Source organism: Camelus bactrianus, chromosome 1 (genome assembly GCF_048773025.1).
Source record: "Camelus bactrianus isolate YW-2024 breed Bactrian camel chromosome 1, ASM4877302v1, whole genome shotgun sequence".
In the NCBI taxonomy this organism is placed as follows: domain Eukaryota; kingdom Metazoa; phylum Chordata; class Mammalia; order Artiodactyla; family Camelidae; genus Camelus; species Camelus bactrianus.
The window spans coordinates 68,385,788-68,404,923 of NC_133539.1; positions in this window are offsets into that span (position 1 = coordinate 68,385,788).

The window sequence follows — 19,136 nt, forward strand, 5'->3', positions numbered from 1 at the left end:
CAGCGACACTAATTTTGTTTGTTTTGTTTTGGGGAGGAATGGTACAAATGAAGTCCAGCCGCCCAGCCCTAATCTTCTCTATTTTTCTTTTCTCCTTTTTTTTAGTCTAATTCAGGACAGAGAAAGCTTTCATCGAAAGAACAGATGTCATCTGCTTTGGTTCTTTGTGGTGGTTTTATTTTATTTTATTAAAAAAAATTCTCCTGCAGATGAGGTTCATTTAAACACAATGATGAGGCAACAAAAGACCTTTCACAGAGGTGGTTCAGATTCAGTCTGACTCAGGGGAGGGAGACCAGAAAAAAAACGAGGCGCTGTCCAGTCCGCCGGGCTCCCCTCTGCGGGGCCCCAGCAGCTGCATTTCAGATGCAAATGAGGCAGGGGGGTGGGGCGGGGGAGGGGAGTGGACGGGCCCAGGAAGCTGACGTGCAGGTGTTGCGGATTCCAGACAGCCCTGCAACAACAGGCTCTGAGGACACAGAGCTCACAGACAGAGCGGGCTTGAGAGCGCTCGCTCCGAGGGCTCGAGTGGCCCCGCAGCTGCACTGGCCGGTCCTTTTCACAGCCATCAATGGGCCCTGTATTGAAAATATGAGAGCCAGCAAATGGCACGTTCAGGGAAAGGAAACGCTTTGGAAGTGGAGCAAACACCAGGCTGAGGGGCCTCCCCCTTGGCCGTGCTCATTATTTAAATCCACGTACTTGCATAAAATAGACATTCGAGGGAGGTCCGACGCAGGCATCCTGGGGCTGGAAGGAACCCAGGAGTCGAGTCCATTCCTCTCATTCAGTAGATGAGAAGATACATGGCAGGGGCCGGAGGGACTGGCCCCAGGTCACACGGTGCGTGAGAGGTTCAGTTAGAATCTACGGGGTCCACGGCACCCTCTCAGTGTAGAGGATGTTCGATATTGTGCGTGCATGATTTAATTTGCACAACAACCCTCTGGGAGAGTTTTCATTATTTCCGTGTTTAATAGGGGGAAATTGAGGCATCAGTGAATTTCAAACTTGTCTCAAGTCAAAAAGCTAATCAGACATAGAGTCATCGTCAGGATTTGAACCCAGGTGTGTATGCCTTATTCCAAAATTCATTCTTTTTCTTTACATTTCATTCCTGACTCCTGGGCAAGTAATTTTTTCTCTCAAGCTCGCCCACACACACACACCTGTACATATGCAAAATTATTTCAATTCCCATATACGTAAAATGCACGAATATATATATGTGTGTGTATATATATATATATATATATATCCCTTGAAACATGAAAATTTGGACTTCAGACATATAATTATTAAGCTACAGCACTATTGAATTCAGCTGTGGAAGAGTTACAATTAAGATTGACAACAATCTCTTGTACTGTGTCCAGCATGTAATATGTACTCAATAAACATTTGGATTTGAATTATTCCTTTCTATTTGAGAAGGTGCTTTTTGTTAGAGACAGACCCTAGTGTCTACTAATATTATTACCCCTGTGAATCCTGCCTGTTTGCTTTGTGCTGTGTTTACAAGACACGTTCACATGAGTGAGCTCGGTGCATCTTGGTGATACCTAAGTAAGGAAGGTAAGCAGGGCCACTGGTGCCATTTTACAGATGAGAAAACTGAGGCTTAGGGAAATCAAGTACTTTTCCCAGAGCAAGCTGTGAGGTGAACTCACAGCAGCTTATGCCAGCAGGCTGGCAGAAGCTTTTAGTGAGGGGCAGCGGCTAAGGGGGTGACCTGCTGAGGAGGAGAGCCCTCAGAAGATGGGTGCACTTGTGTTATCTGCTGAAAGAGACTGAGGTCCAATGGGGAGAGCTCCAAATTTTCAGACAGACAACCCAACAAGCTCTGGGTGTATGAGTGTCGGGGCGGTGCTGGGAGGTGCGGGGATCAGGGAGATATGACCTGGGGGAGGTGAGACTGTGGGGGTGGCTTCCTTTGTACAGATGTGTCACCCTCTGTGTCTGCCTGAGGACTGTGACAGTGCCTGAGTGAGTGCCCACAGACAGGCACCCACGTGGGTGGACGAAACCCATGACTTGCTGGGGACAGGGCCAGAGTCCCGGCCTGGGGTGGTGTGGGTCCTGGGTTTCTGGGGCCCTATGTAGAACACTGGCTTTGAGCAGTTCTGTGACTTCAGTCGGAGCTTCTGAGACCTGCCACTTTGCAGTGTGGGTGGACCCACAGTCCCACTCCTTCCTTGGGAAAAATAACTCAGTAATATCGCCTCCTAAGCAGTGGGCCAAGAGTGTGAGCTGCGTATTTGGAGGATGATGCAGTATAAAATCTGAGCTGATAGACTTGTTAGGTGCCTGGATCAGACGCCTATTTTATGGATGGAAACACTGAGGATCAGGGGACAAAAGTGACTTTATTTATTACTTCATGCCTGTCTTTAATAGTTCATTTATTCAAAAAAAAAAACCTTTGTTAAGTAAGTATTCTGTGGAAGGCCTCCAAGGATCTCCCGGTCTGATGGAGAGAGATATGTACTAACAGGAAGTCACGATGCCAACAGGTGCTTAGTGAGAGTGATCGTGTTTTGAGAGAGCTCAGAGAGAAGCAGCTAGCAGTGCATTTATGGGCATCTGAAAGGGCCACACAGCAGAGATGAGATTTGAGCTGAATCTAGAAAGATCAACAATTTTGCCAAAGGTAGAGAAATGCTTACCTGAGAGAAAGAACAACATGTTCAAAGACCCAGAGGTGGGAAGAGTGTAGTGTGATACCAGGACTCTGAGGACTGGCTTCCATCGAGGGGGTGTCTCTTGCTTAGGAGTTTGTGGGGTGGGGGTCAGCCAGCAAAAGCAGAAAGTGGGCGGATCCAGGAACATGAAGGGCTTTGTATGTCAGACTAAGAAGTCTGGACTGTTTCTTGTAGGAACTGGGAAAGCACTGGAGGATGCTAAGCAGAGTGACAACAAGCTTAGAAATGAGGTTTGAACATTCTAAGGACTGTTCTATGGACTGTCTGGAAAAGACTGAACTGGACCGAGACAGGAGGCAGGGAGACCAGTTTGAAGATGCCAGAAAGTCACAGTAAGTGAAGACAAAGGCCCAGCCAGAGCTGCAGTGGGGAAGGAGAGGAGGAAATGGAGTGAGAAATTCAGGAACTGGAATCGACGTGGAAGGTGGAGTGATGGGGGGTATGGGTGAGGAGAGCCCAGGAGGCCTCTGGGGTAGGTGATTGGGTAGATGCTCCCAACCGGGAGCAAACTGAGGGAGGTGGGTGGGGAGGGTATTACGTGTTCAGTTTTAAACTTGTTGCATGTACAACGTTTGGGTATACCAAAGTGGTGGTGTGGGTGGAGAAGACAGCCTGGAGCCCGGGAGAGAGGCTAAGTTTGGAAATCAAGCGGCGACCAGGATTAGAACCCATGCATGCTGAGTTTGGTGATATGGGACACATTTTAAAAACGAGTTCATCAAAAGTGGTACTGAAATGTATCTCAGTCCTTGGGCTGAAAGCCTCCAGAGGGCAGAAGGACACCCAGCACCTGTTATGGAAGGCTCCTCTGGGCTGGCAGGGAGTTCGCCATGAAGTGAGGTGACAGGGGTCATGGGAGAGCACCCCGGCCCCTGCCGTTGGCACCATGTCAGAGCCAGGATCTCAGCAGGGCCAAATCACTTTATCTTGGAGCCACCCTCCATTAGCTGTGGTATTTACTCACTTCCTCTCCAGCCCCCGGGTCCTGCCCACCAACCACCTCCTCACCTTAGTCACTGGAGCTGAGTCATCCTTTGAGCCTATTCCTGTCACCTTCCCCTCCATCAGGACAGAAAGGGTTTGGGCAGGAGCCACCGGGCATAGGTATTGCCATCTGCTGGTCAGATTGGAACAAGGGAGTGGGTCTCAGGCTCCGGGTTCCAATCTGTTTACCACTGTTTGCTTTGCAGGAGGCCAAGGGAGAAGTAAGGCTGGAGAGTCTCTGTGACTCCCGGAAGGGAAAGGAGAAAAAGGAGCTAATGTGGGCAAAGCACCTCTGGGGTGCCAAGCAATGCCACATGCACTAACACCCATCCCCCACCACAGTGGCCTTCGGGCAGCAGTGTTATCCTCAGATGGGGGACACAAGAATCATGAGGTTAAGCCATTTTCCCAAGGACATGTAGCAGATAGAGCTGAAGCCCACACAATTTCCACTACATTTCTCTACTATTGCTCTGTCACCTCTAGGGGAGCATAGCATGCATTCAACTCAAGGTTGAATACCTACTATGTGCAAAGCACTGCACCAGAGTGGTTAATAGGGGCATCTTGCTCTTCAGAAGCTCAGCAAGTCGTGTTGGAAACCCTCAATCCGTTGGTTCATTCACTCAGTGTCGTCTGAGCACCACCCGTGAGCAAAGCCCACATGGGGCATGGAGATGGGTGATGCGGGGGCTCCGTCCAGGCACACCCTGTAACACCGCCCACAGGATGCAGCCGCAAAGCAGAGGCAGGGGCTCTTCATACTCTGTGAAGAGCTCGAGGAAGATTGCTCAGACTTGGTTTTCTACTGACATCGAGGTTGCGGTTTTCATAGACAAGGAAGGTGGGGAAGGGAGGCCAGTGCTGGGGGAAGTACAAGCCCCCTGCAGTGAGCAAGTCCCGAAAGCAGCAGGGATAAAGGAGAGAAGCCAGACTGGCCAATGTTGGGGAGTTGCTGGATCACTGAGACAAGTTTTAAAGCCCTACTAACATGAGATAATTACTGAAGGCCTGAGTATTTGTGAATTCTCCTGCTGACCCATTTGCTCTTCATCGAAGTCACTCCCTTTACTGCTTCCTTGATATCAGGTGGTGGGTTAAGGGTTTGGGGACAACAGAGAGTGAAAAACAGGGACAGTCCTGGCCACCAAGGAGGTTGGAGACCCATATCAGATGGTCACAATGCAATGGATGTTTGCAAACTTGGAGAGTGCTTAAAAGGAAAGGAAGACTGTGTGAGAGCCCATGGAACGTGGGACATGTCTTTGGGGCTGGCAGTGGTGGTAGAGGAGGGCCTCTTTGAAGGAATAGCACTTAAGCCAAATCTGAAAAACTGTATAGGAGTCATTAGAGTGTGTGTGTGTGTGTGTGTGTGTGTGTGTGTGTGTGTGTGTGTGTAATGGGTGGTAGAGTCGGGGGTAGGCGACAAAGAATATTGTCCTAGAAGAATGGCATTAGCAAAGAGGAGATATGATATAACAAGTATTCTAGCAAAGTAACAATGCGGGATGGTCTGGAAGCTGTTGGCACCTTGTTGGGATCCCCGAGTTCAGTTGTTGAAGCCATGCCCCCGTGCTCATCCTGGGAAAACAGTGGCTACACTGGATCTTCCAGTAACTTCCCCTCCTGGGTTTTGCTCTGACACTAGGACCTCTGTGTCTCAGGGTCTTCATTCGTAGAGTGTAATAGAACACACCTATGTTCTTTACAGAATACTAACACTAACAAGCAATGACAAATTACTAGTTATCTGTAGACGTTTACTCAAGGATTAACAATTCGGAGTTGATGTAAAAAGTCAGAAAAGAGCTCCAGAGTGTGAATTAAACATATCTGCACACACACACGCATGCATAGCCCAAGACTTAATGGTGTCAGCTTCCAGCCGACAGGTGTGAGTCTTCATTTCCACATCCACCTATCTCTAAATAAAGAGGTGGGTTTTGAACAGCTGCAAGGCACTGACAACCTCGCTGTGCTTCTTAGGAAGCTCCTGAAAAGAGAATGTTTTCATTTCCCTCCATTTCTAGCACCCTTTTTCTTCCTGGCCTACAAAGGGGCCTCAGTTTGGAGCCAAAGCACATCAGACACAAGGATTAGTCTCTGAGCGGGGAGAAGGCTCCAGCTCACCTCAGCGCCGGATGGCCACTTTCTGTGAGCCGAAGCCCTGGAAGAGTCTTCCAGGTAGTTGCATCTAAGAACCTAAGAACCTTAGCTTAGACCCGGCAACATTCATGGACCGATGAGAAGTTGTGTCCATGTTACTCAGTAAATTCTCATCCCTGAGAGCTGGAAGGTCAGGGACAGTCCTCAGAAGTCAGGGGGCATTTCAGCCTGTAGCCTTAGCTCTGCCACAGATTGGCTGTGTGACCTTGGACACAGTCGCTTCCCAGATCAGAGGCCCATTTCTCCATCTCCAAAACAAGTTGGTTGGTCCAAGATCTCTGACATGCTGTGTTTCTAGGGACCCCTCACAGGAAGAACCCAGGTAGTATTGAATCTGGTTTTGGATTGTCATTTGCGCCTGTGTGCGGTCTGGAGGGGCGCCCTTTCTTTTTTTTTTTTTCATGATGAAAAGTGCTGTTCTTTTTTTTTTTTTTTTTTGAGTTATAGTCAGTTTATAATGTGTCAATTTCCAGTGTAGAGCACAATTTTTCAATTATACATGAACATACATATATTCATTGTCACATTCTTTTTTGCTGTGAGATACCACAAGATCTTGTATATTTCCCTGTGCTATACAGTATAATCTTGTTTATCTATTCTAATTATGCCTGTCAGTATCTACAAATTTCGAACTCCCAGACTGTCCCTTCCCACCCTCCTCCCCTCTGGCAGCCACAAGTTTGTATTCTATGTCTATGTGTCTGTTTCTGTTTTGTATTTATGTTCTTTTTCTTTTTTTTCTTTTTTTCTTTTTTAGATTCCACATATGAGCGATCTCATATGGTATTTTTCTTTCTCTTTCTGGCTTACTTCACTTAGAATGACATTCTTCAGGGACATCCATGTTGCTGCAAATGGTGTTATGTTGTCATTTTTTATAGTTGAATAGTATTCCATTGTATAAATATACCACACCTTCTTTATCCTGTCATATGTTGATGGACATTTAGACTGTTTCCATGTCTTGGCTATTGTAAATAGTGCTGCTATAAACATTGGAGTGCAGGTGTCTTTTTGAAGTATGGTTCCTTCTGGATATATACCCAGGAGCAGGATTCCTGGGTCATATGGTAAGTCTATTCCTAGTCTTTTGAGGAATCTCCATACTGTTTTCCACAGTGGCTGCACCAAACTGCGTTCCCACCAGAAGTGTAGGAGGGTTCGAAGGGTGCCCTTTCTTGCTTGCTGATGTCCTATCACCTAATCCCAAGCTGTAAATAAGTTTTCTCCACAACACTTTCAGTACCAGCATTGCATGGACGGCTTCCATATGATTTCAAGGTTTTCCACTGAGAGCCTAGTGAGTCTGACCTGATGTCAAAGTAAATTTGATTTATAACACAGGCAGTGCAGTGATCAGTCAGGGTAAGCCAAGCGAAAGATAATTGATGGCATGATCAGGCATAGCTGGGTAGGATGAGCAGATTGGTTTGGTCCAAACAGTAATTAAAGCTTCCTCTCCATCCCCACTGTCCAATGCTCTCCTCCCAGCTCCTAACCAAGAATGAAATTCCCCAACAGCTAAAATTTGCTTGTTAAATTTGATAAATTAAAACAAAACTTACAATTATATGTGTGTATGTATACATAAATATACAATACATATAATTATATATGTGTATGTATCTATATACATACACTATATATATAGTACATGTACACACACTATGTATATATATGGTTTGATTCCTGTGTATTCCCTGATTTTCTTAATTGAAGTATAGTCAGTGTACAATGTTGTGTTAGTTTCTAGTGTACAGTATAGTGATTCACTTATACATATATATATTCTTTTTCATATTCTTTTTCATTACAGGCTACTACAAGCCATTGAATATAGTGCCCTGTGCTACACAGTAGGGCCTTGTTGTTTACCCCCTGATTTTGATACAGCTATGATTCCTAGAGTTGGTGCAGACGAAGAAAGGAAAGTGGCAAATGACTTAATGCTATAATAAAAGTTATTATGGAGAAGATTCCTCATTTCTCCAATATTAAGGACTTCGAGAAAATAAGAAAGTAGACTTGGTCCTCCTGACTTGAATCAGGGCAACCTCCCACTCATGTCATTTTCTTTGGATGCTGGTGATAACCCAGGGAGATCGGGAGGTCTGGATGAAGAAAGAGAGCTTAGAAAGTCACCCAGCTAGCAGGTTGCAGCACTAGAACTCAACAGCTACCTTGAAAAAAGGAAGAGTAGTGTAATTGTGTCTCTCCTCGTGTGCATATTCATCCAGTTTTGTCGATGAAGAAACAGAGACCCCAGAGCTGATCTCCAGCAAGCCCTCTGGTTGTGATTTGGCCCAGCTCTACCGAGGACTTGGACAGGTTCCCATCACACGGTGCTGCTTCTTTTTGCTCCACTGTGAACATTACCACTCTGGGGAGATAATTTTAGCCATAGCTTGCATGTCTGTCATTCTCTGTCCCTTGGAAAACCCATTTCATGGTCCAGTGGAGCAGAGTTTCATCCAATAGCACTTTGACTTGGTGGCTTCAAAGTGGGTACTTACCCCTTAGCTGGGTTTGGGGCAGTAATGCTTAACAGTCTGGTAGTTAAATGAGAAGCAACAATAACACGACAGTCAGGTTTGGTCCAACACCCTAATGATTCCCAAATCTCATGCTATAAATGGAAAAGATGGAAAGGGATGGATGAGATTGTGATTCTATAGAATTCCTGCCTTGTTTTTCCACAGCCAGACAGAGCAAGCTATCCATTTAGCCATGGCCTAAAATCCTACCCCATGGTTGGGAAAACCTGTGCTTTGTCGACCACCTCTAAGGCTCAGTGCTGACAGGCTGGAAATAGACTGGAATAATTAATTCTAAAATTATCCCAGAGACAAACCTTTTCCAAAGGCTTTAATGTCCAGAGTGTGTGCTATTGGGTTTTTCTTCCAAACATTAATGTAATTATATATCTCACTCTGGTCCCCAGTGCTCTAGGGTCCCCAGAGATGGAGTACCCTAACTTGTGTCTGTGCTCTCCCCAGGTTAGCTCTTGCTCGAGGGCCCCAATATAAGGAGGCAGTGGGCTTTCAGAGTTCAGTCCCCTCAGACACTCCAGCCAGAATGGCTTGGTTCGCGGTTCATCTCAGGACAATGCAAACTGAGCTATGCATTTACTGTAATTCTAATCAGATGACTCTATAATTGGAAGAACACCAGTGGCATTCTGTCTTTGGAATCTTCTCCATTAAGTGACTGAACAAAGGCCAGGGGACTTTGCTTGTCCCAAAAGCAGGTCCTGATAGAGACATTAGGATCCAGGTACTGTGTTCCGTTTTGCAATAGGATCAAGTTCTTCTTTGTTGGTAAGATTCTAAATCAGTCTGGAATTGCCACATCATGTGTCTAGCAGTCATTTCCCCTTTGCTCCCAATAAAGTTTGGCCAACTGTTTTTCAAACAGCGAAGTACTAGTGAAATGAACAAAGTGTATGGGTGATGGAGTGGCAGGGGAATCTGCGTATATGTTGGACATTTTAGATTGCATTTCCAAGTCTAGATCGTCATCATACGTGGTCATGGCTGTCTAAAAGGATGAGAGTAACAATCTGAATTTCTTAATCTCTCTGGATACCTCAGTTAGAGACAGAAACGTTAAAGACAAATGTATTGAGGAATCTGTAGTAAAAAAAATCGCCAAGTATTGGGTGGCTTTGGAAAATACAAAAATGAATCAGATCTAGACTGTGACCTTGGAGAGCTCAAAATTTAGAGAGAGAGATAAATCATGCTCAAAAAAATTATAATCCAAGATAGAAAGTACAAAGCCTGTGGCATTAGGATTTAGAGGAAGGAAAGATCACTCCCTTGTGGGAATATCTGGCTTGGCTTCTTGGAGGAAGTGGATTTGGAGCCAGACTTCAAAGAATAGGAGGGATTTGGTTCAGGAAAAAACCAGGAGAAGAGATTGCTGAGGAGCAAAGGTGAGAGGGGACGTGTGAGGATGTGGGCATTGGTGAGTGCTGTCTTTAAGCAGCCAGGGTGAGTAGGACTTTACCATCAGTGTCAGGAATCTGGGTCATATTCTTTATGTCAGTATTTCTCAACCTTTAAGTGCAGACCCATGGGGATCTTATTAAAATACAGATTTTGATGAGGGAAGTCTGGGTTAGAGCTTGAAATTCTGCATTTTAATAAACTCCTAGGTGATGCTGACGCTGCTGGTCTGGCAACCACTCTAAGCTACGAGGAATCGCTGAGGATTTTCAACAGTAGGGAAGGAGCTGCTGAGTTGCTGTCAATACCAGCCTTACACATCTCTTCACAGAGGTATTCTGAGGTTGCTGACACACACATGCATGACTGGGACAGCAAGCAGCTCTCATGTGAGCGTTTGCTTTCTATCCTTCTTTCCTCAATTGTACTGACACAGAATAAAAATCCACTTAGAGGGTAAAAGTGGACAAAGAGCAGAAAGATGCTAAAGACCTGGATTCTAGAAAGCAGAAATGACACAAACCACAATATAAATGCTGTTTTGGTTTCAGAAATGGTTTCTCCTCCTAAATTGTTTGTTGAAGACCAGAAGTGAGCTGATGAGTGCCTTTGTATTTGAAAGCAGTGTAAACACTGGTCCTCTGACTTAGTCATTAATTTGATTCTATAATGTGATGATAATATTTCAACTGTACTACGGATGAAGAATAAGGATTAGAGCCAGAAGATCTGACATTAAGTCCTCTAGCCTTTTTGTGCTTCACATGAACTTCCTCCTCTAGAACGTGGGGGAATAATCCTTTCCCTGGCTAACTCTCAGTTCTTCATAAAAATCAAATGAGTCAGTGGGTATGAAGATGCTTTGTGGACTGAGAAGTGCCTTGTAGGTGAAGCGCCTTGCAGGGTAAGGGCCACCTCTTATTACTGCAGATGGAGACATGAATCTCTGCTCTTGGGAATTGCTGGGGGAATGACTTAGCTTCTCCGGGGAGGGGCCTGGGACAGCCTCAGGGGCAAGGCCCCAGGTAATGTGGTGTGAGAGGTCCTCGCGTGGAGTTTGCTTCCCCTGTCAGAGCAGGATGCACCTGCAGCCAGCGGGTCAGACGTGCGCTTGCATCTGGCTGTGTAGCTTCCTGTGATCTCTGGGGAAGTGTTATCAGCAGCAATATTGCCGTGCAAAGTGTCCTCTGGGAGCGACTTTGGGGCCAGACTCAGGTGCTTGTGAGATGTTCCCGGAGTTATGTCCTGTGTTCTTTGCTGCCCAGTGAAGTTTTCTCTGTTTTCTGGTCCCCCCCACCCCAACAGAGCGGGAAACACTGGCAGGTAGGGATATTTGCTAAGTAAGTGTAGAGTCAAGAGTGTTAGGGCTCCAGGGGTTGACAAAGTAGACAAGATACCCAGAAACAGCCCTTGGGCCAGACAGACCGGGAGGCATACAGGTGGCATTCAGGCTGTGTGGGGGGAGGAGAAGACAGCTCCCGAGAGCCAGACCTGCGAACTCAATAACCTGGGGCAGAAGGCTCTTTTTATAGGGAGGATTCTGCTGCATTTCATACTCAATAAAATTGGCTGTTCTTAAAACAACAGGCAGTAGAGATAACCATGGGGGTCAGGTTTAATCCCATCATTTTGCACCTGAGGAAACAGGTATTTGGCGGGGGCTTGCCCTGATTAAACTCTTTAAGTTCATAGATGACCCCAGATGAATGCTTGGTCTCTTGATCACTTATTGCTGGTTTTAAAAAATTTTTTTCTAGGGAGCGGGAGGTAATCAGGTTTATTTATGCATTCTCAAATTATTATAATTATATATTTTATATATATATATATATATATATATATATATAAGAGGTACTGAGGTTTGAAGCCAAGACCTCGTACATGCTAAGCACACTGTCTACCACTGAGCTATACCCTGCCTACCCCCCACCTATTACTGTTTGAAAAGTTTCATCCTTTTTGTCTCTCTTGGCCTCAGTTTTTTTTTTTCAATTGAAGTATAGTAGATTTGCAATGTTTCAGGTGTATAGCAAAATGATTCAGTTATATACACATATATATATTCTTTCTTAGATTCTTTTCCATTATAAGTTATTACAAGATATTAAATACAGTTCCCAGTGCTATACAGTAGGTTCTTGTTTATCTATTTTATTTATAGTAATGTGTATCTGTTAATCTCAAACTCCTAATTTATCCCTCCCCTGCAATTTAGCCCCAGCATCCATAGGTCTGTTTTCCACGTCTGTGAGTCTATTTCTATTTTGTAAATAAATTCATTAGTAGCATTTTTTGGGGACTTCATGTATGAGTGATATCACATGATATTTGTCTTTCTCTGACTTCACTTAGAATATTAACCTCTAGCTCCATCCCTGCTGCTGCAAATGTCAGCCTCAGTGTCTTCCTTTGGAAAATGAATGGATGGGAAGAGCTGTTCTCTCCCTTCTTCCTCTTCCAGCTTGAATATTTGATGAGACCCAGGGACCCAGGCTTCAGTCTAGGCTTAGGGCATCTCCCCCTCCAGGCCAGGCTCTTAGGAATCACACCCTTCCCCCTCATTCTCCCTCAGGAATCTGCAATAATGCTTAATCCTGGTTCTCAGACTCACTTTCAGAAGAGGAAATCAATAGATTTTTCAAGCGGTTGGACCACAGGATGATGCTTGGGCCTATTTTGTCAACCAGGTGGCTCTGGTGAGGGAAGTTGTATGAGTCATTGTCGGCCAGAAATGTAAATCTGGCCTGAGGCTTCCCTTGCAGCAAAATTTAGGTCATTAATAATAGTGAACGTCTGTGCAGCACGTTGCAGTTACAGAGCACTTTACATACCTCATTTGTTTATCACAACTATTCAGAGATGTAGGTGTTATTGATATGCCCATTTTACAGATGAGGAAAATAGGCTCGGGAGATATGGTATGTTTCCTACTGTCCCAGGAAGTGCGAGTGGTCCATGTGGGACTTGGTTGAGTCTTTGGCCTCTACAGTCCATGCTCCATGCACCACCTCTCTTTGTATCAGGCTTCCTATTGCCAACTCAGCCTCCATGGAAATAAACAACAGCAAGAAAGGTCAATCTGCTCAGAGTCCTTTCCACAAAGAAGCAATAGTTGCAGTTTCAGTGTGGGCATGACAATCCTGGTGACGGGCCTGGGAACAGACCTGTGGAGCTGACACTTTTACTACCTCTGTCCACCTGCCTTGTCTCTTTCACCTTCCATTCCTCGAACAGAAGCCCGAGCCTCCTGATTCCCAAACCAGGGCTTTTTTTTTTTTCTTTCCTATTTTGTAAAATATGAAACGTAACTCAAACACATAAAAAGGATGACAAGGACTAAAACAAATACCCACTGTGGTAAACTTTTTGGCCATTAGCCAAATATTTCCAATTCTATCCACTTCTGGGTTTGTAGTGGAATTGTACTTCCTGGCCCCCTTGAGCAAGGGAGGACCGTCCAATTAGTTCTGGCTAATTAGTTGTGAGAGATGATGACTATGTCACTTCTAGTCTGGAGCATGTAATTGTTCTTTCTTTTCCTTGGCACAGCCACCAGCAAAAGGGTGGCGACTGCTCTGTCAGTCTTGGTCCTTGAGTGACAGAAGTAAGCAGAGTGCCACATTTGAGCAAAAAACCAAATCTTTTTTTGTTTGAAACCACTATGATTGAGGGTTTTTGTTACTGCGGCAAAACCTAACCTCTCCTGACCTTTATGTTCATATATCCACCACCCTGACTTTGAAGAACGTTAACATTTTCTTATACTTGCTTCAGCTTTTAAAAGAAACAAACATTACCCCAAACAACTGAGTGTCTTTCTAGCTTACCTCTGCCCAGTCCTTTTCCTTTCCCCCCACAAATAACTACCATCCAAAGATGGAATTCCTTTGTCCTATGTTTGTTACTTTTACTCCATAAATATGTGTCCAAGACAATATAGTGTTGTTTCATGTTTCTAGAACTTCCATAAATGATATAATACTGATTTCTACAAATTGCTTTTTTCATTTCATATTATTATTTTAAATATGCTGATACTGGTACATAGTTCATTCACTTTTACATCATATTCCTTTTTCATAAGTGTGTCACAATTTATTAAGCATTTCCTAATAATGGACTTTTTAATTTTTTTCCTTCTTATAAATAATGATGCAGTGAACATCCTCGTTTAAAGCTCTTTATATGTATATGCGAGAATATCTCTCATTTGTGAACCTCGAGTGGAGTTACTGGGATATAAGATGTATACAGCCTCAGATTTAGTAGATATTGCCAAATTTCTCTCCAAAGTGTTTGTATCCCTTTACAGTCCTGTCATCAGTGTGTTTGTACTTTGTTGTTGCTTTATATCAGTGTATAAACACTTCATACAGTTAGACTTCAAAAATTTTGGCTAATCTGATGGCTGTTGAGACAGAAACTCTTCATTTTAAAACTGGCATTTCTTTGATTACTAGTGAAGTTGAGCACCTTTCCATATGCTAAGAATCATTTCCTTTTTGGCACTTGGCATGTTCATATAGTCTGCCGAATTATTTCTATTGTTTTTTCCTCTTCTTGTGGATGTGTAGGATTCCCACCCTCTGTATTCTGGGTATAAATCTTTTGTCAGTTACACAAGTTATATATACATCTGTGACTTACTTTTAATTTTGATTAGCATCCAGTTCTCACTCTCTTGCAAGCCTCTGGCTGCCTGCTTCTGCACACACCTGATTTTTTTTTGGTGAAAATGTTTTGAAGGTGTATTTGGAAAAGCCTGTGTTAATAAATGTTTCCTGACCCAAGGAATGTGTTCTTACCAAAGAATCTGTGAAGGACCTATTTTGCTTACTCAAGGATCACATTTGCTAGTGCAATTGTACGGTGAAAGCAAAAGAACCAGGTGTGAGTGGAAAAAACCTTAGTCACTAAGAGTTGTTTGGGCTGCTCAGTGCTGAACATCAGAGGTCACAGTTCCCCCGGCTGTGGTGAATCCTGGCATGATTTGCCTGGCTGTTTTGACCTTTCGTAGACCCAACACACGTGAGAGGACACCTGGGAGAAGTTTCAGCCCCAGGTTGTCTCTCCTCTCCCCACACACACCTTGCAGAGCCTTCACAAGGGTGTGATGGCGGTGAGGCTGGGACACATTCTTCAGAAGGTAGGAGAAAGCCGTGCCTTGGAAGTGCTTCAAGCTTTCCAATGGGGAGAGTCACTTTCAGGCTTTGTTTATCTCTTGGTGCCTCCGCGAGCCCCAGGAGAAAACCTTAGCTCAGGACAGGAAGCTCAGAGCACCCAGAAGGATGACTACACAGCTCAGGATTATTTATGTCTGCCTCTCACATGTCCCTCCATGCTCTCCCCCAGGACTGGCTGTGCGGATGCTCTAAGGGAGCCTGATATCCCATCACTCCCTAGGAAACCGATGGGCATGGCAGAAGCTGAGCTCTGGGATCAATTATGCTGGCGATACTACAAGGGCAGAGGGTGAGCCAGGAGTGCCGTGGCTTAGGAATGACTTGCTGAAAAAAGCCTTGATGTTCCCAGGTGGAGCCCAGTGGCCCCAGGGAAGTGACCTCGCATGTCTGGCTGACCAGCTGAAGTGCTGGGCCCAAGGAGCCAGGACACGCCTTCCGTTCCAGCTGACTCACTTGAGTGGCAAATTCTTTTCTCCCGCACAGTCCTCTCATCTTCAAAGGGAATTCATTAAGCCCCACAAAGCCATCGGCACTTGGCCAGGTGTTGTACCGTCTCATTAGGTGGACACAGTCCCCAGCCCCAGGGAGTGTGCTGAATGCGGTGGGGGATGGCAGCTGAGATCGGCTGACATCCCCCGAGATTGTTCCGAAGCACCTTCTATAAACCCTCCAGCTGCTTTGGACTGTGCATGTGTGCCTCTCAGCGCATGCTGTGTTCTCTCCCCACCCCCTTGCTTTAGCTCACTCTGTTCTCTTTGCCTGGCATGGTTTTCCACTCTGTGTGCTCAATACCTTCAAATGCCACCTCCTCGGTGGAGTTTCTCTGATAACCGCAAGTAGAACTGACCACTCTGCATTTATGTGTCCCCATCCCCATAGCATTTTACTTTATTTTATTTTCTATTGAAGTGTAGTTGATTTTCAATGTTAGTTTCAGGTGTACAGCAAAGTATTTCAGTGATACATATACATACATATATATTTTTTCTTTTCAGATTCTTCTCCATTATATGTCATTACAAGAAATTGAATAGAGTTCCCAGTGCTATACAGTAGGTCCTTGTTTTTTTTTTTTTTATCTATTTTATACACAGTAATGTGTATCTGTTAGTCCCAAACTCTTAATTTATCCCTCCCCTACCCTTTCCCCTTTGGTAACCATAGTTTGTTTTCTATGTCCGTGAGTCTGTTTTTGGCTTGTAAATAGAATTTTTATCATTTTCTTTTTTAGATTCCACATATAAATGATATCATGTGATATTTCTCTTTCTCTGTCTGACTTACTTCACTTATTGTGATCATCTGCAGGTTCATCCATGTTGCTGCAAATGGCATTGTTTCCTTCTTTTTTATGACTGAATAGTATTCCATTGTATAAACATACCGCAACTGCTTTATCCAGTCATCTGTCATTGGACATTTAGGTTGTTTCCATGTCTTGGCTATTGTAAACAGTGCTGCTATGAACATTGGGGTGCAGGTGTCTTTTTGAAGTAGGGTTCCTTCTGGATACATGCCCAGGAGTGGGACTGCTGGATCATAGGGTAAGTCTATTTTTAGTTTTTTAAGATCCCAATAGCCTTTTGTACTATTGTTAATATTACACATACTCCTAATGCCAGAGTCGTCTGCTTACATGTTTCTTGAAGATAGATTCCCCATCAAGAATTTAGCAGATGCTCAGTAAACGTGTGCTGGACTCAGTGCAGCAAGGGCACAACTCATGCTTTTATCTGATTCCACCTTGTGGGTATGACTGTGAGCAGGTCAAGTCTGAGTCTTAGTTTCTTTCTCAGTGAAATGGGTGGGGTGGGGGAGGATAAATAAGAAAAATCGCCTCTGAGAGGTTTTCTGGCTCTACTGTCCATGATTTGAAAATTCTGGTCTCCTAGTAGAACACTGAGAGTTTATCATAACTCTTTAAAAACCAGGGTAAAGTTCTCATTTACATGTATGAAAGGGCCTGGTATTTCCTTCCCACCTCTAGTCTGTCACCTTTTTAAAAATGTGCACTATGTAGCATTTTGCAAATTCTCTGACTAAAGTTTCAAGAGGTTTGTGGGATTAATCAATTACCAGAAGTGTATACATTTTATCTTCCCTGGGGAATCAAACTCTTGAAGTGATTCTTTGAAAGGAATTTCTGACTGTATTTTCTGATAACTTTTGTCGACCTAGATGTCTGAGGAAAGGGTCATTGTGTAGCTGTGCATATCACGCCAGCATCTCTCTTCCTGCCAATGCAGCATGTTCCAGGCCGGGTACCACTTGTCCCAGGGGACCCATGCCCTGCCTCTGCTCCCTCTCTCTCTGCCCCTTGAGTTACAGATGTGAAATTCCCTGCATGAATGGGACTGAGTATCTCTCCCACTCCAAGAACACATTTATGAGATGCTAATAATGCACGACTGTGATCTTCGTAACCAGCCTATGAGGTGAGGCAGGACAGAGCTGATCGTCGACCCATTTTGCTGACAGAGCTGTGACTCAGACAGGTGGAGGGATTTGCAGAAGGCCGTGTGGCAAAGAAGAGCTTCTGAGTCTGGCCCAGTGGGATCCATTTATTCTCCACTGTTCTCCATTTCATTGGCTCCTTTAAAAATCATTTAGGTGGCTGTTTTATTGACTGGGTGCTCTGAGGCTTATTATCTGGTGACACTAGAAGTGGTGAATTCTAGCAGAAGGAAAGAAGGGGTCCTCACCCACTACTGATTTTGTGGTGCCAAATGGCTGCCTTCATTAATGAGGAGGGAAGTCAGATTAGTTAGAACTGTCCACTGGGGGTTTCTATCATTAGCATCCCATTTTGCCAGTAAAGGAGTTGTTGAAGCCTGAAGGAGGGCCTCCCTCTGAAAGCCTGAGAGGACATGAGCTGTAGGGCGAGGTGGGGGGACATCTCGGCACTCAGGGTCTTAGTGCCCTCCCTTTCCTTCTGCAGATCCAGCTCGGAGAGAGCACAGCTCACTGGTGCTCCCCTCGGAGACTAGGTTTCCATGCCTAAGAAATGGATATGCTAGACCCTTCCTGGCTTACCTCCGGGGGTGGTGGGGAGGGTCCCATGTTACCTGGAGGGGACAGTGTTCCAGAAACTGAAGGGACTGATGAACTCAAGCAGCATCATTTGTACTTGTTATTACACTTCCTCAACTCTCAATGGTCTTACTGGAGGGATGGAAGCCCAGACCAGTGTCCTTTTCCTAAAAGTGGCTCCAAGAAACGTTATGCAAGAGAACACACAGCATCCAGTATGAATAACCACGGCTCCTGCCCCACCTGCCTGTCAGGACCCTGTGGAGGATTAAGTTAGATCATGATGTAAGAGCGTTTTAAAATTATAACAATTGCTATTATTATGACATCCTTTTACCTCAAAGATTAAAAGGGGGCTCTTAATCACCTGAGAGAAATTTACTCAAACCCTCAGCAATGCTATTTATGTTATGGCCCTGCCTCATCTTGGGAGTAAAGAGTTTTACTTGGCTGAGAAGTCGGAAAGGGGCTGGGTTGAAACTCCTCTGCTCATATTTTGTTTCTTATACCTTTAGGGTGCTCTTTTTGAGTCAATGGCTCTAGCTTTCCATAACGACCTGTAACCTTCTGGCCCCTTGGCTCAAGCTGATCCCTGAGGACTAATTCCCTTTCTGAAGCGGGCTTTTTTGGTTTTCTCTCCTGTACCTGGGGAAAGACAGTTACTCTCAGAGATTAGAAAGACAAACTCCTCAGGAACCTAAAAAACATTTGAAGTGGATAGAGGTCAACCTTAGCTTAATAATGTCAAGTGAAAACAGATATATGCTTTTTATTTCCAAAGAGAAGTAGAGGCAGCTTATAGTATGGGATATGCATGGAGGATATAAAATTGTAAATAAAAAATTCAAGGCATAAAAATAGCAAGAAAACAAATATGTTACTTATGAGGCTTAATGAGTATATTATTGCAAATGAGCATTAAATAGAGCTCTGAGCTTCCTGGCAGGCAAGACAAAAAGTAAACATGATGACTTACATTATTTCCTTTTTTGAATTGAAAGGAGTGTCCTGATTGTTTGAATTTTTTTTTTTTTCTGGTACTGATTTTGAAAACAAATTTCATACTGAGTAACCCTCAAGGGTAATGAATACGTCTTTAGCAAGAGTTTTACATATAATGC